Here is a 25,008-nt window from a genome sequence, read left to right as displayed (position 1 = left end):
GCTGTGTCCCGGCACCGGCGGTCCGTCGTCGGAGCAGTGCCGCTGTGGCCGGGAACGCAGCAACGGGTGCTGTTAAGCCCTGCATTCTCTCTCTCTCTCCAACAGCTAGAACACAACCGTCGAAGCAGAGAATACTTGTGTACTGCTCGATCTGGCTCTGAGAGGACAAAAGATTGCACGGTACAGGTATATATACACATCTGCGCGCCCATGCATGCATGTTAGCTAGCTCTAATCAGTACTTTCTCCGTTCCAAATTATAATTTGTTTAACTTTTTTAATTTTAAATTTGACCACTCATCTTATTCAAAAATTTTATGCAAACGTAGTCAAATTTAAGTTATTTTTAAAAAACTTCTATTAATAAAGCAAGTTAAAATAAAAAATAATATTTTACATAAATTTTTTAATAAGAAGAGTAGCCACACTAGGTTAAAAAATCAAACGAATTATAATTTAGAACGGAGGGAGTACTGAGTAGTCCACCGGCTGCTCGCGTGCACCGAGTCACCAACGCCGTGCCGTTCATCCACAGTCACCAAAGTCTTTTCATCCGATAGTCCATCCACGGTGTTGACTACTATGCATGCGACCCGGCCGGTTGGGGCTTGTACACTGCCATTTGATTTTGCCCTCTCACTGATTGATATATATTTCCAGAGTCAAGCTCACTGCCGTTTGATGCTGGCCTGCTGGGGGCGGGGGCTGCTTTCTCGTTGTACCCGATTATTGACATTTCCTCTCCCTCCTCGTCAAGGAATACCACTCCTGGCCGACCTCTCTAAAACTTCTCTGCAACTTCGTTTTGTTTTCAGATAGATAAAGCTCTACAACTTCTTGTTATCCGCTTCCATTATGAATTCCTTAGCTTGTCCTGTCCTGTTTTTGTGGTGCTGATCAAATCATAAGGGGAATAAAAGGAAACAACTTGCGCCAAACAACCAATGTTTTCATCTTCAACCTTGCCGGCACAAAACTTTCGATACCTCAGCACGTATCATGTGGGGCATATATATGATGAAAACACAATAGATATTTAAATTTTTGTAAATTTGTCAAAAACTACACCAAGAAGTTTTGAAATAATTGAAATTTGGCATATATATGTATATATATATACATATGTACATATATGTACATATGTACATATATATATATATATATATATATTTCTAGCATTGGAAACCATAGGGGTGGCGGGGGTGCGGGGCCTACGTGTGGTATCAGCACGTCGAGGTGCGAGGATAAGAGGAAGGAATACGGTTGGTATGTCGGATGCGATCATACCAGCACTAAAGCATCGGATCCCATCAGAACTCCGAAGTTAAGCGTGCTTGGGTGAGAGGATAGGTGACCTCCTGGGAAGTCCTCGTGTTGTATTCCCTTTTTTTTTAGATTTCCGTCGTTTTGATTCTCGGATATTTTCCGCGCATCCTGCCATTCTAGCATTCGAAACCATAGGGGTGGTGCGATACGAGGCGGGGTAGTGAAACATTTATACGAGGCAGGGGCGCGGGGCCCACGTGTGGTATATAGACACACACACATGAAGTATAGATCACTACGCTGGAAAGGGTCAATACCAACGTACTATGCATGTTAACATATGGTTTTATTTGAGCCCGTGTGACAAGATATGTTGAAATCCTGTAAATGAAGAAAACCGTCTATTATCATGTAGAGAAGTAGATGGTTGATTCTCAATACCGTACCATATGGAAAATAGAAACAAACAATTCTATTTTTAGGTGGGTCACAAATTAAGAGTTTGGACCACTTCTACAAAAATGATTTGTAGCAATGCTCTGATTTTTTCAGACGCGGATCAAAATGTAATCCGTTACTACAAATAGAGTGGAGTTACTATAGCATCCGACCCGACCCTAGAAATGTATTTTTAGGGGCGGATCACCCCCTCACCCGCCCCTAAAAATGAGCGCCATTTTCCGGGGCGGCTGATAGCGTCACCCACCCCTAAAAAGAGTATTTCTAGGGGTGGGTGACGCCATCACCCGCCCCTAAAAATGGTGGCATTTCTAGGGGCGGGTGATGGCATGGCCTACCCCTACAAATGGTTTCATGTAAAAAAAATTATAACTTTTTCATATGATCTCGGATGAAATCAAATTTTATATCAAAATTGTAGAGAATGATGAGATCTAAAACTTTATAGTTGATAACTTTTTCATTTAAGGTCATTTTGTGGCAGAACCACCTGAATTTTCCCGGCTCAAGTGCGCAGGCCATCACCATAAAGTCAACACCGGCTCAAACACACTTCAAACGGAACAATTCTTGGTCTGTCGGGTAACGTCCCGATACAATCACCGGTTTTCGGATCGAACAAGCATACCCCGCACGAAGGCGAGTCCAGAGATATTACAACCACAATTTTACAACACAGGCAAGTAGTGATTACAAACCAGTTCAAACCATTATTACAAAACCAAATTTAGTAAAACAGTTATACAAGCCTTAAGAGAAAAACTTCAGAGTTTAAACAGCGGAAGATAAAACACGACGGCTACAACACGTCGCAAAAGTATACTAGGCTAGCCCAAGCATGGTATCACTCGTCAGGGCCATTGCCGGCCGAAGACGTATCCCACTCTACGGACCAGCCATGAGGCAAAGAGCAGGGATAGGTCAAGCTAGCGATCTGATCTTCAAAACTCGAACCTGAAAAAGGGTTTCAACAGCAAGGCTGAGTATTCTAATACTCAGCAAGACTTAACCGTCAACGGGTATACGTAGCCCACTTTAGCTAGACTATGCAAGGTTCTGTGAGGCTCTGTTTTTTTTTTGCTGAAAAGCAATAAAGAGTAGGTCCTTACTTTCAAGTTTTAGCTTCCAAGATTCTAGTTGATTAACCATTCTATGTAAGCAACTACTATCCAATCATGATAGATCTTTAAGCAAACATCAAGATTGATCATAATATTGTTGCTCTTATTACTCTGTGTGGCAAAGGGATTAAGCAGTCCCAAACTATGAGAAGCAGACGATTCGAATCGAATTTATTAACCTAGCTAGGCAGACCTAACACACACATTTGAAACACCGTCGGGTCGTTCCCAAACAACCGTTTACCTTTCTTTCCGGCTTGTGGATAGGATCACTCTCCCCGACTACAGGGCTCCAAGGTCCAACCTTGTCCCTCGAAGTCGTAGTGTTGCGCAACATAAAAATAAAATCTATCCCTAAGAGAGAGTGAAAGGTATATACACTCCCCGGTCCAATCGGCTACTAGGCTTGCCATGTACCATATTTACGGCATGTGGCTAGTACGTTCAAAAACTTAACCACCGCTACCACACACCGCGACCTTAGCAAGTTCATCAACACAGACGGGGTCTCACACAAGGTCATGATATCGAACACAACCCCATCCGTCATCCTTATATTGATAACAGAAAGGTAAACAAGCAATTCCTATAGAGCTCGCAAGTGACAGGCAATCACTCGACTTTTACCGGTCCTATAAGCTTAGCAAGTAGTCGAACTCAAGTCTAGTGTTCAGTACATAGGTTCCTAGGATCATGCATCTAGGGTTTCAATTCAAATCCTAAGAACTGTAAATGCATAAGTAAGTAATAACAATAAATGATAATAATTTGAAATATAGGTTATGTCCGGAGCTTGCCTTCTCGGTAGTCACTAACTATTTCAGCCCTGGGCTCTTCCGAACTTTGGTCCGGGGCTTCAGTTAGTACGGCGGTGTTCACTTGAGCTTCGAGATCACCTCCTTCGGAATCCGGGATCAGCTCGTACGTCCCGTCCGATAAAGCAGTCGTATCTATATGTAATGCAAGAATAGTATTATAACACACTCACGATGTGGTGAAGCTAAGCAAACAAAATTAATACGCACATGGGCAATCGTTTATAGAGTAGATAACTAACAAATCTAACTACACAAGGCATCATGATCAACAACACAAGAAAGCTATACTAACTTCCTAAACAAGTGGGAGTAGTTTCCTATAGCAATTAAATCATGGTTTATTAATAAATCAACAACTCAGAGCACAAAGAGTAATAAATTTAGAAAAAAATACACTAAACAGAACACGAACATAGTAAGCTATTCTGTAAATTTCATGCCAAAACATGTAGCCATTTATTCAGAACAATTCATTCATTCAGACAACACCTAGGACAAGATTGAAATATACAAGTTAAACCATAGCAAAACAGAAGCTCAAAATTTAACATTTGGTCTAAACAGGGATGAATTAGCTTCTGTGAATATTTTATGATTTTATCTACAGATAATTAATTCTAAGAAAATAAACAAAACAGACATCAGATTAACAAGATTCATTTTTAGCTACTGTTATCGTCCTGAACTGGGGCTCAAACTTCATTTACAAGCTAAACTATTCAAAAAGAACACTCATAAAAATTTTGATGATTTATCATCAACACAAACTATTTATCATAATTAAAGTCTACTAAACAATGATTAAATCAAAGAAATAGCTACACATGAGAACTGACAACGAAATTTTTATAGAAACACTAGTGTCATATGAACAAACCACCATAAAAATTTCAGAGCATAACAAGGTTTCAATCATCAGTTAAGAAAAACATAAAACAACTAGTCTTTATATACCTAGTGACACAAATCAATTTGTACAGCAAAAACTTTCAACAAACATCCATTATATTTTGATTCTACTGCATAGAGCTTTACACAAGGATTCCAGAACAACTGGATTTGCTATTTTACGAATTTTCTACGAATTTCTATTGAATTTCAAAGTTCACAGCTAGAAATAACAAATAAGCCCTTGCTGCTACTATTCATTTGAGTCACGAGCTATTCAAATAACCCCCCCGGGTTTTCGTTTCTTCTCAACCCGAGGTCCCTGGCCGGTGGTCAGAGAGGGGGCGCGGCGTTGACCGGCCAAATCCCGGCGAGGGGGTCACCGGCGGCGAGGGGAAAGAGGAGTGGGAGCTTCACCGGGTCAAGGCGCACCTCTGGGTGGTCTTGGGGTGCGGGGAGGTGCTCGGAGGCGGCTGCTCGATGGAGCAGGGCGGCGGCGACGGAGGTTCAACGGCGGCTAGGGTGCTCCGGTGAGGGAAAGAGGGGCAATCCGGGTCGGAGAGCTTCGCGGGCCCACGGTGGAGCTCGCTAGGGGGTCAGAGCGGGCGGAGAAGCTAAGGTGAGGTGGGTCGACGGCGGGCCTGGGCTCGCCGGTGTTCTGCGGAGCGGTGGCGGTGTTCTGGGGCGTCGGAGTGGGGAGCAAGCGAAAGAGCAGGCGGAATGGAATGCTGGGGGTTTTTGTGGAGCTCGTGCGCACGAAAGATCAAGAGCTGGACCTCTGCGTTGGGCTCTCCACGGCGGCGGCGAGGTGGCGGCCGCGCGGGCGGTTCTGGGCGGCGTGGCGTGGGGAGAGGGCACCAGCGCGAGGCAACGGGCGGTGGAGAAGGTTGGGAGTGACGCGTGGGCGCCAGCGCGAAGCAGGAGGTGGCCGGCTGGCCCTCCACGGCGCCGGCGGCACTGCACAGCGGCGGCAGGGCAAAACAGAGCAAGCAGGCAGGCTGGAGGAAGGAGACAGGGACTTCTTTGCAATTTCCGAAAATTCTAGGGACCCAAATGTAAAACAGCAATAACTTTTAAACTAAAACTAAAGTGCCCAACATGAAAGTTGTTCAACTTTTCAAGATCTACAACTTTGATGTTGTGCAAAAATTTATTTGATCAAAGATTTAAGAGCTATTTTTGAAAACATAGGAGGGATTTTGAATTCCAAGGAATTTTGTCTTTTTCAAGGTAAATTCACTTTAAACTTAGGCTGAATTGAAAATTTTCCTGCCATGCAATGATTACACTACATTTTGCAAAAACACCCTCCACAAAAGCTATAATTCCACAACCTACTTAAATATAACTATAAAAAGGACCTTGCATAAAATCATAATTACACATATAACCTTTATATTTACAAAAAGATCCTTTTTCAAGCAATTCAAGCACATGATGCATAAAATAGATACACAACTATTGTGCAGACACCTAGGGTGTCACAGCCTTCCCCCCTAAAAGGAATCTCGCCCCGAGATTACAGGAAGAAAAGGAATGGTAAGGTTGGATACCTGAATTTGCTCTAAGAAAGTCGGGAAAGTTTCTTTGGAGAAAATTTTCAGTCTCCCAAGTAGCTTCTTCCTCGGTATGATGATTCCATTGGATTTTGTACATTTTAACTTTCTTTCTTCTAGTACTTCTTTCCTTGGTGTCAAGAATCTTGATTGGATACTCTGTATAGGATAGATCGGATTCAATCTCGATATCTTGTGGTTCAAGGATCTTAGTAGGTACCTTGATGCACTTCCGGAGTTGTGATACCTGGAAGACATCATGAATGGCGGCCAACTGAGAAGGAAGACGAAGTCGGTAGGCAACGGGTCCACAAGTTTCGATGATTTCAAATGGTCCGATGTGTCGGGGTGCTAATTTCCCTTTGATACCGAAGCATTGAACACCTCTAGTAGGAGATACTCGCAAATATACGAAATCCCCTACCTTGAACTGTAAAGGATCTCTTCTTTTATCTGCATAACTTTTCTGTCTTGATTGGGCTGCTTTAAGATTAGCCTGGACAACTTTCACTTTCTCCTCTGCCTTAGAGACTAAATCTGGCCCAAAGATTTTGCGTTCTCCAGCTTGTGACCAACTCAAAGGAGTTCGACACCTTCGACCGTATAATGCTTCAAATGGTGCCATTTGCAAGCTGGATTGATAACTGTTATTATATGAGAATTCTGCCAGTGCTAGGCACTTATCCCAGTTCTTGCCATATTGAATAGCATATGCCCTCAACATGTCTATATGATGTGCAGCATATTGTGCAAGATGATTGAAAATGTTGGCATACTCCATCACCGATTTGTTCTCTTGTTTCAGATTTAGAAACTCCTCCACTTTCACTTTTATGAAACCTTCTGGAATATAATGTGCCATAAAAATCTCTCTAAATTCTGACCAGGGAATCTGTCTCTCTGTTGGTTGCATAGCTGAATGACTAGCCCACCATATCTTTGCCAGGCCTCTCAGCTGTTGCGCTGCAAAGACAGTCTTGTCCACTTCTGTGCAATTAAGAATACCAAACTTGTCCTCCATGGTGCGAATCCAAGCATCTGCCTCAAGAGGATCTTCGGCCTTGTGGAACAGAGTTGGTTGGGTGGCAAGAAAACCGACGTAGTCAGTTTCTGCTGGTGGTGCTTGTCGACCTCTGCCGGCATTGCTTTGCACCAGTTGCCTCAACAATTCGGTCTGCTCATTGCGGTCGGCAATAAGAGCCGCAATAGCCTGAGTCAAGGAGGGAGACGGTGGTGGCTGTGCTCCTTGACCCTCATTTCCACGGTTAGCAGTGTTGTTATTGCCCATCTGCAAAAGCACCATCCCTTGGTTAGCCATTCCGCTATCGGGACTAATCCATGCAAATAAAGAATGTGCATAATTAATATGAACACACAGCATGAATCGTTCCCTTCGCGATATGGTTCACCAAGAGAACAAAATGGTTTGCTTCAGTTGAAACCGCATCTAATCGGGTTGAACAGCAGGTTGGTAACTCGTCTAGCTGTAACGTTGCAGTCTTAAGGTTGCATAACTATTAACTACGAAGCGACCAACCAACTCGAAAATGCGAGATGCATGCTCGTTCTATCGTTCTCACCCAAACAATTACCAAATATGGTATACGAAGACGACTAGTGGCACAATTACGTACTCTCCCTATATATACTAGTCGTTCCTACGATCAAGGATTCCTAACGTGCTTACGTAGTTAGTGTTCCTGCAGACAAACAAAGACAACAAGAGAGATAAGATATAAATATCCATTTCTGGACCCTTCGTGCCAGCACACACGAACGGCCCCCATGTGTCCTACGCCACACGGGTAACGCATATGCAGTTTCCCACATATTCACACATACATTACCATCCACTATAGAGATGGCACCCAAACGTTCGACGCTGAATGGGCAGCGCTGCATACGTTACCGAAGCAACGTATTCACTTCCCGTATAAATCGCCTTACGGAACACCCAAGGGTACATGTGTCCCAAGGTACACGGTTATGACCAACTGCATAACGAGTCTTCGCCTCGTAACATTGCCTTACGAGATGGCCGTGATCACAATCACACGGTAAGAAATCCGCACTCCATATCAGGCGGCAGATAGCGACAGGCTCGTTTGAATTGAGCCTTATCACCTCCTCGTATGCTCAACATACGGGACCCGCGCACGTATGAAACACGTGGGCTATTCTAAGGACTATCAGAATACTCACCTTGCTTACCTCAGCGTAGGTGCGTCGTTACAGAATAGTAGTTGTGCATAAAAGTAAGGTTTAACGAGAAGTAAATGCTGGAAGTGCTGGAATAAAAATAGATACTTAGATGCCACCTAACTTATAGAACATAATTAGGGCATACGAACTATCTACTCTATTCCTTAGCGCATCAAGCGTCAACTTTTCGAAAACCCGAAATTTTTGCAAACAAAGTTTACTTAACATAGTTAAGTACACCAGTAATCACCCCCCAGTGCAATTAGCTCTGATGCCAGCTGTCACAGGACAGTCCAAATAATACCGATCAAGTGCACTATTAACCATTTAACTTAATCCTCCGCTACTGCACTTCACCAGTACACTCAGACTGCCTGCTTTAACCAGGATCAATTACACAGGAACTCTCGCCAAAAGACGAGCACAGATGATTACCGGCAACAAAAACGTTTAAAGCCATTTACAAACCGAGTTTAAAACAGAAGCACCAATTTAAACTACAACAAGTGTTTACAAGTCAGTTTTACAATTCAAATCTCAGAGTTCAAAAGCAGCGGAAAGCAATTTAGAGTTAAAAACAAGCTTTAAAACAATACGATAGATAACGTCGACGACAGAAGACGAACTTCACATCTTGCCCACTGATGTGAGGCTCACCTGCCTTCAATTCACGGAGAAGACGGGACCCACTCGACCGTCCAACCTGGAGGAAGAGGCTGACCACTCCAGGACACACTAATTTCCTCGAAGACTTCCGGAATACAACCTGCTCAAAAGATATGGCAACAACAAGCCTGAGTATTCTAATACTCAGCAAGACTTACCCGACCATGGGTATACTTAGCCCATTAACTAGACATGAAAGGCTTTTTGGCTCTGGAGTTATTTTGCTGAAAAGCAGCTAGCACTGAATCCTTACTTTCAATATTTTAGCGCCAATTGAGTTGACCCCTATAACTTAGGTTTGCCTAGTACTCTAGAGCATACATGGTTGATCACATTATCTTTTCAGCTTACCACAACCAACATTCTCAGTTCAGACTCATTCCACTTCTTTACTACGATGTGACAGAGAGATCAAGGTTCTCATATCCGCGAGTCACGGCGAATCGATCCGATTTAACCTTGCAAGGTGGACCTAACCAACACGGCACGTATATGCCCCGTCGGGCTATACACACCAACCCTTCACATATGCACACCGAATAGGCGAACTGCCCTGCGACCCGGGACTGCTAGCCCCACCGATACCAACGAAGGGTCAGCCATGAGTTTGGATACTAGCTCCACTGGTGAAGACAGTATCAAGTCCGCCTACCGGTGCACATATGGTACTGAGCTTACCGGTTTCGACTACCTCCTACTCCCGGCATGCGGTTAGTACTGTTCAATCCTCGATCAGTAGTGCCAACAACGGTACGGTCCTCAATCGACACAGGCGGAGGCTTACTTTCCATAACTTCCATATCCATAACCAATCCATCTCCGCCCGGTCTCCATTTTTCCTTTCTTTTTCTCAAAGATTCATTCTCCAGCAACTTTCTCATAAGTAACCAAACCTATGTCTCGCGAGTGACAGGAATCACTCGTCTTTTACCGAATCCTAATTAAGCATTGCAGTACTAACGACCTGTATACTAGTAGAGGGACTGAGGAAACCTAGGGATCATGCATCTAAGGTTCCAATCAACTCCTAGAAACTTAAATGCACAATAATTATATAACGATTATTGAATACTGAAATTAAGGGTCATGCACCGGGGCTTGGCTTGCCAGTCAGCGGGGTTAGCGACTTCTGGATCTGGCTCGACGGCTGCTTCGGCTTGTGGTTCCCCTGCTTGCGGCTCCTGGAGCGGCTCAGCGATCAACTCGTAGACGGCTTCACTCGCGAAGTCTACACGTAAGGAAAGATGCCATGCAAGACTTAAAATGGTGCAATGAAATGATGCAGGGCACTCAGAATGCAATACGGCAATTAAACGAAAGAAATAATTTGGCAACGATTTATTAGAGATTTAATTACGAACAAGCAAATAGAACCAAATATTTCTCAAGTGCAACCTATTTTGATCCTAATGCAAGAATACATGGGCTAAGCTGGAACCAAACCACTTTAAAAAGGTACATTGCGAAAAAGAAAACATTTATTTTACCCCTAGCCATAATAAATCGAGCATAAAAGATTTGCAACCTACACAAAGCTTCTACACATGGAAATTTTTCAGTGGACTACCCGTTCAAAGAGTAAGCTACTGCCAAAGTTTCACAATTTTTAGGGCAACAAAACAGCAGGAAATAAATTAAACAAGCTTAAGCACAAAACAAAATCTAACAGGGGCAAAACTGACATTTAACATGCATGGGTATTTTTTCCTCTGAAGATCTTGATTTAAGTAAACTAACAAAACTTAGTTTGCATTTTTAGCATTTTTCCTTATTTTTTTATGTATTTTTCAAGCTTCACATGAAATGAAACAAAATTCACACGACAGAACTACAGTAGCAAACGAGCAACACAGTCACGCCATGGCCACCAGGGCCATTGCCGGCGGCGTGGCGTGCTTGGTTTGCTGGCTATGGGCCAAGGCGGCTGCGGGGCAGGGCAGCACGGTGGCCAGGGGAGCTCCGCGGCCCCAAGGCGCGCGGCGGGGGCGCCCGAGCTCGCGCAGGGGCGCTCCGCGACGGCGAGCAGCGGAGGTTGGCGCGGCCACGGCGGCGCGGCGTCGTTCCAGAGGTGGCGGCCGCGGAATCCGAGGGGGAAAAGGTCAGTGAGGAGGAGGAGGTCGCGAGGATTCTCACCGCGCGCTCGAATCGAGCTGAGGAGGGCCGGGAGAGGGAGTTCGACGGGAGGGGCGAAGCTTCGGGCGGCAACAATGGCGGCCGCGGTGGTCTGGACGCCAATTCCGGCCGGGGAGCGGCTCAATCGAGCTCGAGAAGGGGTGGTGGAGCTTCGGGGCGAGGTAAATCGGCTTGGGGTGCGAGCAATCGAAGCGGAGCAGCGAGGATGGTCGGCACGGCGGCCGGCGATGGCTCTGTTCGAGCTCGGCTCAACCCACGCGCGTGAGGAAGGAGAAGGAGAGGAAAAATGGACACGGCTCCTGGGGAGATAAGGACGATGCGCGAGCATGGCAGGCGAGGTTCGCCGACGTCCGACGCGTGGCGTCGCCGGTGCTGTTGCCGTCGGCGCGCGCGTACGGCGTCGAGAGTACAGTAAACGAGTTGAATTCGTTTGAAATGATTTTGAGCAAAGTTTGACCACCCAAAACTCCAAACTTCATATGAGAACATGAAATTTGGCCAAAATAAAAGTTGTAGAGGGATAGAAGGTCTACAACTTTGCTTTTGGGCAAAAATTGATTTGGAGCACGGATCAACGAGAAAAACATCGTCGAACACGGCTAAATCAATTCTTACCGCACGATCTCGAGGAACGCTAATGATGAACTTAAGTCCGTAATTAGTGAGTTAACCCGCGATTAGCACCTTGATTAACACAGGGGTGTTACAGCCTTCCCCCCTTAAAGGAATCTCGTCCCGAGATTCAAGCATAACGGAAAAATATAAGACAAGAAGGTTCAAGTGTGAAGTACCTTGATGCGTGCTTAAGAAATCAGGGTATTTGGCCTTAAGAAATTCCTCTTGCTCCCAAGTGGCCTCATCTTCCAAGTGGTTGCTCCATTGAACCTTATAGAACCTGATAGTAGTGCGACGAGTTATACGGTCCTTGCGATCAAGTATCTTGATTGGATGCTCAGGATAAGTAAGATCAGATTCTAACTGAATGGTGTCACTGTCAATAGCTTCAGTTGGAACCCTCAGACATTTCTTGAGTTGCGATACATGGAAGATGTTATGAATTGCCGAAAATTTTTCTGGAAGATTCAATCGGTAAGCCACAGGACCACATCTTTCTACAATTGGGTATGGGCCAATGTAGCGAGGAGCTAGCTTTCCTTTTATCCCAAATCTTTGCACGCCTTTCCAAGGTGATACTTTTAAATAGACATGGTCACCGACTTCAAAAACAAGTGGGTCACGCCGTTTATCCGCATAACTCTTGTAACGGGACTGCGCAATCTTCAAGTTTTCTTGAATCAGATGAACTTGTTCTTCGGCTTCTTTAACCATGTCAGGTCCAAAAATAGTCCTCTCTCCAACTTCGGACCAATTCAGTGGAGTACGGCATCGACGACCGTATAAAGCTTCGAATGGTGCCATTTTTATGCTTTCTTGATAGCTATTGTTATAAGAAAATTCAGCTAATGCCAAGCATTCATCCCATTTCTGCGGGTAGGCTAAAACACACGCACGAAGCATATCTTCTAAAATCTGATTAATTCTCTCCGTTTGGCCATCTGTTTGAGGGTGATAAGCTGAGCTGCGGATCAATCGAGTTCCTAAACAAGTATGTAATTGTTCCCAGAAGCGAGCAACAAACTGAGTCCCTCGATCTGATATGATAGTCTTTGGCACTCCATGTAAACATAGGATGCGATCCATATACAACTCGGCATACTTCTTTGCTCGATAGATTGTTCTAACTGGAAGAAAATGTGCGGATTTGGTCAGGCGGTCTACAATGACCCAGATCGAATCATAACCCTTTTGAGTTCGGGGTAAACCGACAATAAAGTCCATGCTGATGTCTTCCCATTTCCATTCAGGAATACTCAAAGGTTGCAACATTCCAGCTGGTCTGAGATGACTAGCTTTGACCCTACGACAGATGTCACATTCTGACACATACTTGGCAATCTCTCTTTTCATCCGAGTCCACCAAAACTGTTGTTTGAGGTCTTGATACATCTTATTGCTACCAGGATGAATTGATAGTCGAGAGGTATGAGCTTCATCAAGAATTTGCTTTCTGAGTGCAAAATCTTTAGGCACCACTAATCGGTTCTTAAACCATAACACATTCTCACTATCTTGGTGAAAACAACTTACTTTCGAATCTCCTTCTGATAATCTCCTCTGAATTTCCTTTATTCCTTTATCTTTCTTTTGTGCTGTGATGATTAGATCACGAAGAGTAGCAGTGAGTTCTAGATGGGCCAGTGTACCATGTGGTACAATGCTCAGGTTTAGCTTTTCCATTTCAAAGCAAAGGGACTCGCTCAATGGTATAGCTGAGATGCAATGACAGTGAGCTTTGCGACTTAGCGCATCTGCAACTACATTTGCTTTACCAGGATGATAATGCACTTCAAGTTCATAATCCTTGATTAGTTCCAACCATCGCCTTTGGCGCATGTTCAAATCAGGTTGAGTAAAAAGATACTTAAGGCTCTTGTGGTCAGTGTAGATGCGACAAGAACTGCCCAAGAGATAATGCCTCCATATCTTCAGAGCATGAACTACAGCAGCTAATTCCAAATCATGGGTTGGGTAATTTTCCTCGTGGCGTTTGAGTGACCTAGACGCATATGCAATCACTCGGTTCTCCTGCATCAAGACACAACCAATACCAGTACCAGAAGCATCACAGTATATGTCAAATGGTTTTGATGTATCGGGTTGAGCCAGGATAGGTGCAGAAGTTAAAAGCTTTTTCAGAGTATGGAAAGCCTCTTCACATTTGTCATTCCAATGAAACTTGACACCTTTCTTGAGTAGCTCGGTCATAGGCTTAGCGATTTTTGAAAACTCTGGGATGAATCGACGATAATACCCAGCTAATCCTAGAAAGCTGCGGATTTCCTTAACTGATGTTGGAGCCTCCCAATCCAATACATCTTGAACTTTTCCTAGATCAACTGAAATACCCTCTGCAGATATGACATGGCCTAAGAAAGGAACTTCTTTAAGCCAAAATTCACATTTGCTGAATTTTGCATATAACTTGTGCTCTCGTAGACGTTGAAGAACAATATGAAGGTGCTTGGCGTGCTCTTCTTCATTCTTGGAGTATATCAAGATGTCATCAATGAATACCACAATAAACTTGTCCAACTCAGGCATGAAAACCGAATTCATAAGATACATGAAGTAAGCTGGAGCATTAGTCAATCCAAAAGACATGACTAGATACTCAAATAAACCATAGCGGGTGGAGAAAGCAGTCTTTGGAATGTCCTGAGGTCTGATCTTTATTTGATGATAACCTGATCGAAGATCTATCTTAGAAAATACCTTAGCTCTGGCTAACTGATCAAAGAGAACGTCAATGCGAGGCAATGGGTATTTATTCTTGATGGTAACTGCATTTAAAGGCCGGTAATCAACACATAACCTCAAACTTTGGTCTTTCTTTTTCACAAATAAAGCTGGGCATCCCCAAGGTGATGAGCTTGGACGAATGAAACCCTTATTTAGTAGGTCTTGCAATTGTACCTTCAATTCTGCCAATTCATTCGGTGGCATCCGATATGGCCTTCTAGAGATAGGTGATGTACCTGGTTGGAGTTCAATAACAAACTCAACGTCCCGATCAGGTGGCAGTCCAGGTAAATCCTCTGGAAAGACATCTGAATAATCGCACACTACAGGTATCTCCTCTAAGCTTTTACCCTCCAATTTATTCATGGTTGCATTGTGTGTCTTGTACTTGGTCAAAAGTAACACCGTAGAACCATGTGCACGTGAATTGATATAAACAGCATGCGCCTGAGTATCTAACACCACTCCATGCGCCTTCATCCAATTCATACCCAATATGATATCAATCCCTTGATGTGGGAGAATGATAAAATTGGTCGGAAAGATTCTCCCAGCCAAGTTGATTGGTACCATTCTTGCCATTTGGTTTGTGATAATTTGACCACCTGGGGATTGAATTTTATATGAAGTGTTCATGCAATCAACTTTCACTCCGTGCCTATCTGCACAAGCCTTACTAAGAAATGTATGCGAAGCACCAGAGTCGAATAGAACCCTAATTGGATGATCATTGAGGGAAAATATATCTTCCATCACGTGTTCCCCTTCTGGCACGTCCTCACAAGTGGTGTAACTCACACACCCATCCTTAATATACGACATCTTCTTTTTCTTATTTGTATTGCTAGAGCCTTTTCTTGGATTGGGTGGAGTACAACAGATATTCTCTGAGTGATGGCAACCCTCGGCTAGGTGATGCTTGCACGGGTCAGGGTGGGAGTGAAAAACATGCTGCAACACTGGTTTCTTTTGCTCCAGCTGTGAAGGAGCCACATGTTCAGGCATCCCCTGTTGTAGTTGATATTGAGTTTGGGAAAAGCTAGTGGATCCCAGGCGTAGGCGTTGCACCACATTCCCAGGAGACCCAATAAGTGATTTCTTCCTCTTTTTCGCCTTTTCATGCTTCAGCATCGCATCTTCTTGGAGAATAGCTTTACTGACCAAGTCACTGTAGCTGGTAAATGTTCTCGCTGCTAAACGCATGAGTAACTCAGTATTTAACCCTTTCTGGAAACAATCTTGCTTCTTTTCATCGGTATCTATATGATGTGCAGCATATTGTGCAAGATGATTGAAAATGTTGGCATACTCCATCACCGATTTGTTCTCTTGTTTCAGATTTAGAAACTCCTCCACTTTCACTTTTATGAAACCTTCTGGAATATAATGTGCCATAAAAATCTCTCTAAATTCTGACCAGGGAATCTGTCTCTCTGTTGGTTGCATAGCTGAATGACTAGCCCACCATATCTTTGCCAGGCCTCTCAGCTGTTGCGCTGCAAAGACAGTCTTGTCCACTTCTGTGCAATTAAGAATACCAAACTTGTCCTCCATGGTGCGAATCCAAGCATCTGCCTCAAGAGGATCTTCGGCCTTGTGGAACAGAGTTGGTTGGGTGGCAAGAAAACCGACGTAGTCAGTTTCTGCTGGTGGTGCTTGTCGACCTCTGCCGGCATTGCTTTGCACCAGTTGCCTCAACAATTCGGTCTGCTCATTGCGGTCGGCAATAAGAGCCGCAATAGCCTGAGTCAAGGAGGGAGACGGTGGTGGCTGTGCTCCTTGACCCTCATTTCCACGGTTAGCAGTGTTGTTATTGCCCATCTGCAAAAGCACCATCCCTTGGTTAGCCATTCCGCTATCGGGACTAATCCATGCAAATAAAGAATGTGCATAATTAATATGAACACACAGCATGAATCGTTCCCTTCGCGATATGGTTCACCAAGAGAACAAAATGGTTTGCTTCAGTTGAAACCGCATCTAATCGGGTTGAACAGCAGGTTGGTAACTCGTCTAGCTGTAACGTTGCAGTCTTAAGGTTGCATAACTATTAACTACGAAGCGACCAACCAACTCGAAAATGCGAGATGCATGCTCGTTCTATCGTTCTCACCCAAACAATTACCAAATATGGTATACGAAGACGACTAGTGGCACAATTACGTACTCTCCCTATATATACTAGTCGTTCCTACGATCAAGGATTCCTAACGTGCTTACGTAGTTAGTGTTCCTGCAGACAAACAAAGACAACAAGAGAGATAAGATATAAATATCCATTTCTGGACCCTTCGTGCCAGCACACACGAACGGCCCCCATGTGTCCTACGCCACACGGGTAACGCATATGCAGTTTCCCACATATTCACACATACATTACCATCCACTATAGAGATGGCACCCAAACGTTCGACGCTGAATGGGCAGCGCTGCATACGTTACCGAAGCAACGTATTCACTTCCCGTATAAATCGCCTTACGGAACACCCAAGGGTACATGTGTCCCAAGGTACACGGTTATGACCAACTGCATAACGAGTCTTCGCCTCGTAACATTGCCTTACGAGATGGCCGTGATCACAATCACACGGTAAGAAATCCGCACTCCATATCAGGCGGCAGATAGCGACAGGCTCGTTTGAATTGAGCCTTATCACCTCCTCGTATGCTCAACATACGGGACCCGCGCACGTATGAAACACGTGGGCTATTCTAAGGACTATCAGAATACTCACCTTGCTTACCTCAGCGTAGGTGCGTCGTTACAGAATAGTAGTTGTGCATAAAAGTAAGGTTTAACGAGAAGTAAATGCTGGAAGTGCTGGAATAAAAATAGATACTTAGATGCCACCTAACTTATAGAACATAATTAGGGCATACGAACTATCTACTCTATTCCTTAGCGCATCAAGCGTCAACTTTTCGAAAACCCGAAATTTTTGCAAACAAAGTTTACTTAACATAGTTAAGTACACCAGTAATCACCCCCCAGTGCAATTAGCTCTGATGCCAGCTGTCACAGGACAGTCCAAATAATACCGATCAAGTGCACTATTAACCATTTAACTTAATCCTCCGCTACTGCACTTCACCAGTACACTCAGACTGCCTGCTTTAACCAGGATCAATTACACAGGAACTCTCGCCAAAAGACGAGCACAGATGATTACCGGCAACAAAAACGTTTAAAGCCATTTACAAACCGAGTTTAAAACAGAAGCACCAATTTAAACTACAACAAGTGTTTACAAGTCAGTTTTACAATTCAAATCTCAGAGTTCAAAAGCAGCGGAAAGCAATTTAGAGTTAAAAACAAGCTTTAAAACAATACGATAGATAACGTCGACGACAGAAGACGAACTTCACATCTTGCCCACTGATGTGAGGCTCACCTGCCTTCAATTCACGGAGAAGACGGGACCCACTCGACCGTCCAACCTGGAGGAAGAGGCTGACCACTCCAGGACACACTAATTTCCTCGAAGACTTCCGGAATACAACCTGCTCAAAAGATATGGCAACAACAAGCCTGAGTATTCTAATACTCAGCAAGACTTACCCGACCATGGGTATACTTAGCCCATTAACTAGACATGAAAGGCTTTTTGGCTCTGGAGTTATTTTGCTGAAAAGCAGCTAGCACTGAATCCTTACTTTCAATATTTTAGCGCCAATTGAGTTGACCCCTATAACTTAGGTTTGCCTAGTACTCTAGAGCATACATGGTTGATCACATTATCTTTTCAGCTTACCACAACCAACATTCTCAGTTCAGACTCATTCCACTTCTTTACTACGATGTGACAGAGAGATCAAGGTTCTCATATCCGCGAGTCACGGCGAATCGATCCGATTTAACCTTGCAAGGTGGACCTAACCAACACGGCACGTATATGCCCCGTCGGGCTATACACACCAACCCTTCACATATGCACACCGAATAGGCGAACTGCCCTGCGACCCGGGACTGCTAGCCCCACCGATACCAACGAAGGGTCAGCCATGAGTTTGGATACTAGCTCCACTGGTGAAGACAGTATCAAGTCCGCCTACCGGTGCACATATGGTACTGAGCTTACCGGTTTCGACTACCTCCTACTCCCGGCATGCGGTTAGTACTGTTCAATCCTCGATCAGTAGTGCCAACAACGGTACGGTCCTCAATCGACACAGGCGGAGGCTTACTTTCCATAACTTCCATATCCATAACCAATCCATCTCCGCCCGGTCTCCATTTTTCCTTTCTTTTTCTCAAAGATTCATTCTCCAGCAACTTTCTCATAAGTAACCAAACCTATGTCTCGCGAGTGACAGGAATCACTCGTCTTTTACCGAATCCTAATTAAGCATTGCAGTACTAACGACCTGTATACTAGTAGAGGGACTGAGGAAACCTAGGGATCATGCATCTAAGGTTCCAATCAACTCCTAGAAACTTAAATGCACAATAATTATATAACGATTATTGAATACTGAAATTAAGGGTCATGCACCGGGGCTTGCCTTGCCAGTCAGCGGGGTTAGCGACTTCTGGATCTGGCTCGACGGCTGCTTCGGCTTGTGGTTCCCCTGCTTGCGGCTCCTGGAGCGGCTCAGCGATCAACTCGTAGACGGCTTCACTCGCGAAGTCTACACGTAAGGAAAGATGCCATGCAAGACTTAAAATGGTGCAATGAAATGATGCAGGGCACTCAGAATGCAATACGGCAATTAAACGAAAGAAATAATTTGGCAACGATTTATTAGAGATTTAATTACGAACAAGCAAATAGAACCAAATATTTCTCAAGTGCAACCTATTTTGATCCTAATGCAAGAATACATGGGCTAAGCTGGAACCAAACCACTTTAAAAAGGTACATTGCGAAAAAGAAAACATTTATTTTACCCCTAGCCATAATAAATCGAGCATAAAAGATTTGCAACCTACACAAAGCTTCTACACATGGAAATTTTTCAGTGGACTACCCGTTCAAAGAGTAAGCTACTGCCAAAGTTTCACAATTTTTAGGGCAACAAAACAGCAGGAAATAAATTAAACAAGCTTAAGCACAAAACAAAATCTAACAGGGGCAAAACTGACATTTAACATGCATGGGTATTTTTTCCTCTGAAGATCTTGATTTAAGTAAACTAACAAAACTTAGTTTGCATTTTTCACATTTTTCCTTATTTTTTTATGTATTTTTCAAGCTTCACATGAAATGAAACAAAATTCACACGACAGAACTACAGTAGCAAACGAGCAACACAGTCACGCCATGGCCACCAGGGCCATTGCCGGCGGCGTGGCGTGCTTGGTTTGCTGGCTATGGGCCAAGGCGGCTGCGGGGCAGGGCAGCACGGCGGCCAGGGGAGCTCCGCGGCCCCAAGGCGCGCGGCGGGGGCGCCCGAGCTCGCGCAGGGGCACTCCGCGACGGCGAGCAGCGGAGGTTGGCGCGGCCACGGCGGCGCGGCGTCGTTCCAGAGGTGGCGGCCGCGGAATCCGAGGGGGAAAAGGTCAGTGAGGAGGAGGAGGTCGCGAGGATTCTCACCGCGCGCTCGAATCGAGCTGAGGAGGGCCGGGAGAGGGAGTTCGACGGGAGGGGCGAAGCTTCGGGCGGCAACAAGGGCGGCCGCGGTGGTCTGGACGCCAATTCCGGCCGGGGAGCGGCTCAATCGAGCTCGAGAAGGGGTGGTGGAGCTTCGAGGCGAGGTAAATCGGCTTGGGGTGCGAGCAATCGAAGCGGAGCAGCGAGGATGGTCGGCACGGCGGCCGGCGATGGCTCTGTTCGAGCTCGGCTCAACCCACGCGCGTGAGGAAGGAGAAGGAGAGGAAAAATGGACACGGCTCCTGGGGAGATAAGGACGACGCGCGAGCACGGCAGGCGAGGTTCGCCGACGTCCGACGCGTGGCGTCGCCGGTGCTGTTGCCGTCGGCGCGCGCGTACGGCGTCGAGAGCACAGTAAACGAGTTGAATTCGTTTGAAATGATTTTGAGCAAAGTTTGACCACCCAAAACTCCAAACTTCATATGAGAACATGAAATTTGGCCAAAATAAAAGTTGTAGAGGGATAGAAGGTCTACAACTTTGCTTTTGGGCAAAAATTGATTTGGAGCACGGATCAACGAGAAAAACATCGTCGAACACGGCTAAATCAATTCTTACCGCGCGATCTCGAGGAACGCTAATGATGAACTTAAGTCCGTAATTAGTGAGTTAACCCGCGATTAGCACCTTGATTAACACAGGGGTGTTACAACCAGCTACTTTCAAGTGACTAGCCTTAACTCTTTGACAGACATCACACTCAGAAACATATCTGGCGATCTCTCTTTTCATTCGAGTCCACCAGAAATTTTGTTTAAGATCTTTGTACATCTTGGTGCTACCGGGATGAATTGAAAACTTCGATAGATGTGCCTCATCAAGGATTTGCTTTCTAAGCTGATGATTCTTGGGTACAACAAGTCAAGATTCAAACCATAGAACTCCTCTATGATCCACTCGGAAATATTTGTACTTTTCTTCTCCTTGGGATAACTTTTCCTTGATGATTTTGAAATTTCTAGGGACCCAAATGTAAAACAGGAATAACTTTTAAACTAAAGCTCAAATGAAAAAGTGCCCAACATGAAAGTTGTTCAACTTTTCAAGATCTACAACTTTGATGTTGTGCAAAAATTTATTTGATCAAAAATTCAAGAGCTAATTTTGAAAATATAAGAGGGATTTTGAATTCTAGGAATTTTGTCTTTTTCAATGCAATTTCACTTCAAACTTAGGCTGAATTGAAAAGTTTTCTACCATGTAATGATTACACCACATTTTGCAAAAACACCCTCCACAAAAGCTATAATTCACAACCTATTCAATTATATCTATAAAAAGGACCTTGCATAAAATCATAATTACACATATAACCTTTATATTTACAAAAAGATCCTTTTTCAAACAATTCAAGCACATGATGCATAAAATAGATACATAACTACTGTGCCGACACCTAGGGTGTCACACCAATGTCTAGGCCAGTGATCATGGTGACATCTAGCAGAGTAGGGGTCATGGGACTATGGCCAAAGAAGAAACAGTTCAGGGCATCAGACCAAAAATAGCCGATGGTTTTCAGAAGATTTTCATCTTTGTCAAGAGGTGATAATGATAAGCTAAGTGCATCGGCTATGTTCAATTCCTGCCACAAGGGCATATAAGCTTTTGCTACTCTGCTGTACCATGTAATCCAGCTCTCAGGGGGGGTAGGCCAGGCTCTTAAGCAGTCGGCCCAGAGGTTCAAATCAATGTTTTGACTTACGAAAGGGATCCTATTTGCTTCACAAGAGATTAAATCTATGGGATTTTCGTAAGCTCGTGGGCCAAGACAGAAAGATTTTGGATTGGAAGGATGCAGCAGAAGGATGTCTGACACCAGAAGTTCAGAGATTCGGAAATTTACATATAGTGTCATGTTTCAGAATTTAATTTGTTCAGAGGCTTAATAAGCTAAAGAAAGTTAAAAGGATTGGGCTGGATGTTACCTTCAGGCCGCAGATTGCCGCATCATCGATTGCAGAATTTGTTGTCTGAGCTGCAGAGTCTGCCATGGTTCAGATCTGTTGACTTAGGGTTTGGTTGCTGTGGGCTCTGATTCGAATTCCGGATGCTTAGAAAGTTCTTGCTCAAATTTGTAGGGCGGGATTTTCGAATTACGCTCGGATTTGGAAGTTTATTTCGAGTTGGGTTCGAAGTGGAAGTGATGTTCTACTCTTATGTTGATTGCTTCCAGTTTGAATTTCATCGGCTCTTAGATATTAATGGAAGCCAGATGCGTTGCCATCGGCTTTTTGGGGAATAATCCAAACACATAGAATTGAAAGACAATGAACTTCATTAAAAGATGGTTTTTTACAGAGAAAAGCCGATTTGACAAAGGAATAATCCTTCGGCTTTACAATCCTACTACTACAGTACTACGTCTACTGCTTGTAGGCACCTAGTACCTACGGCGTTTGGGGCTCCGGGCCAGCGCATCTACGCCGTCGCTGCTGCTGCCCTCGGATTCGAAGTCGCTGCTCCGACCGCCGCTACCGCCTCTCTCTTCCTTGCTGTTCTCCTCAGAGGACCCGAGGAATCGGAAGGGATTCCCTCCCATCGGGTTGTCGCCGGAGGAGGAGTCGATCTTCTCTTCTGAGGAGGAATCGACTCCGTTCTAGGAGAACTTGTCGTCGCTGTTGCTCTCCAGTTCCTCCTGGAATAGGAACTGGAGGTCTTCCCCCTCGGTCTCGGGCTTGTCCTCCTCGGAGACGGTCCCGAAGTCGAACTCCTCTGCATCCCAACGCAGAGGAGTGAGCGCCTCGTACGCCACTATCGGATCGTACTCCGGTATCGGCTCTCGGCTCTCGGGGATAGAGTCGAGGGAGGAGGCAGAGAGGGTTGAAGAAGAAGAGGAGGAAGAGTCATCAATGGAGTTGGAGCCAGAGGAGGAGGAGATCGCCATGGCTACTGGAGATTGGGGTTTTTTCTGTGCTACTTGGCTTTGGGAGGAAGATGATGTTTGCCGTGAAGAGAGCCGATTCGGGATGAGATTAAATAGTAAAAATGGGAGATGGATCGGCAGTTTTCACATTCTACGAGGAGCCAGTTGTAGAGACGTTGCGTCTTCCTTGGTGGTTACCGTGTGTTTTAATGAGCATTAACGGGAAGATGAAGCGATGGAGTGGTTTTGGAATTATCATTGCCAAAACCAGGGGGCATGTGTTATCGCCATAAATTAACAGGGTTAATTAATGGGCCGCGAGTGAGTTGGGCTTAATGAAGAGATTGAAGAAGGCTTACGAATCGGCTCCTGCATGAGCATTTGGGCCCTATGGGCCATGTATCTTTAGATTCAGTTTAGATTGAGTTAGAGATAGAGTCCGATATGGACATATTAGTTTAGATTGTTTCCCAAGTCTCCGGACTATAAATATGTACCCTATGATATTCGTAAAGGAGAGAACGTCATCACGTTTTGCAACAACACCTTGGCGCAACGCCGCCCCTAATTCTAGGGTTTCATCCAAGTAAGCGACATGCTGTCCTGATCGTCTTCTTGCGATCAGGGCATCATTGTTCTTGCCTTTACCTTGGTATTACTCGTACTGAAGTGTTTTTGATGGCGAGTAGTGCTAGTTATCTTGATGTTCGTAGCATGTCTATTAGTAGATCTATCATGCTCTTATTGTTTACCATCTACAAATATCATGTTTTCTCTATGTGTTCATACTTGATCTTAAGCTAGTTCTCATCGTAGAGGATTAGTTGCATAGAGTTAACACCTTGCTTCTTTTCTATCTAGTAGATCCAATCTGTTACAGTTTGTTCTTATTTTATAAGAATTAGCTCAATATCTGCTAGGTTAGGCCCTGCAAATGGATTGGATATTCCGGTGATGTAATAGATGCTTTTTCTTTAGCCTTGATAGGGATTGTTCCGGGAATCGGGTTTTGCTAGTTCTTAGGCCTCTGTTTTTTGTTATGGTTTAGTTATCTATTGTGTTTGCTAGGCCTAGTTATGTGTAGGATGTTCCGATCTAGCGGTGAAGCTTTTACTGTCGTGGATCGGATTAGCTGGGTTTAATTGAAGCAAATTTTCCATAATTATTCGCTTTATTCATCAATATCCGGATAGATGCAGATCCAATCTGACACCGGGACTCAATCAGCTCTTTGAAAGCCGATGCAAGAGTCGTCCCGGGGAGCCGACCACGGCTCGGACTAATGTTTACACGTGTTTGTGCATACATGCAAATCGTTTAAAGCACGTTCGCACCTTCCTGATCGGGTATAGGTCAGGTGGCACGCCTTACATTCTCCGGAATCTTCGGCGTCTGCCGGATTGCGGGCCGTTGTCCGAGGAAGCAGTGCTTGCCAGCACCCCGGCGACCTCCCGGCTCTTCGTGTAAATTCCAAAGAATTTTGTCTTTTTCAAGGTAAATTCACTTTAAACTTAGGCTGAATTGAAAATTTTCCTGCCATGCAATGATTACACTATATTTTGCAAAAACACCCTCCACAAAAGCTATAATTCCACAACCTACTCAAATATAACTATAAAAAGGACCTTGCATAAAATCATAATTACACATATAACCTTTATATTTACAAAAAGATTCTTTTTCAAGCAATTCAAGCACATGATGCATAAAATAGATACACAACTATTGTGCAGACACCTAGGGTGTCACACATTTGATGATCCAAAAAATTATTATAAATTCTCTAATAGCTATAACTATATAGTATCATATATAACTCAAGTCATAATTTAAGGTTTCCACAAGCTTAATCTTTATATACACTGAAATATACTTGGCATATTTTTTATTTCAATAAAAAACAATAATCATAGTGCAGAAGTTTCATTTTTTTTATTTGTTTTGCTATATATAAAGATTTAAATAAATTTTAGGATAAAATAAAAAATTATTTTTAAGGGCGGGTGGTAGCGTCACCCGCTCCTAGAAACAGATTTGTATGCGTGGGTGATGGCGTCACCCGCCCCTACAAATTAATTTCCG

At 44.2% G+C, this 25,008-nt stretch overlaps 1 pseudogene; it reads left to right on the top strand.

The window, feature by feature from the left end:
- Positions 1 to 1,273: 1,273 nt before the first annotated feature.
- On the top strand, positions 1,274 to 1,383 carry LOC120658466 (annotated as a pseudogene).
- The last annotated feature ends 23,625 nt before the right edge of the window (positions 1,384 to 25,008 follow it).

Source organism: Panicum virgatum, chromosome 1K (genome assembly GCF_016808335.1).
Source record: "Panicum virgatum strain AP13 chromosome 1K, P.virgatum_v5, whole genome shotgun sequence".
In the NCBI taxonomy this organism is placed as follows: Eukaryota; Viridiplantae; Streptophyta; class Magnoliopsida; order Poales; family Poaceae; genus Panicum; species Panicum virgatum.
Note: the sequence above shows the minus strand (reverse complement) of the source record. Positions and strands in the feature narration are given on the sequence as shown.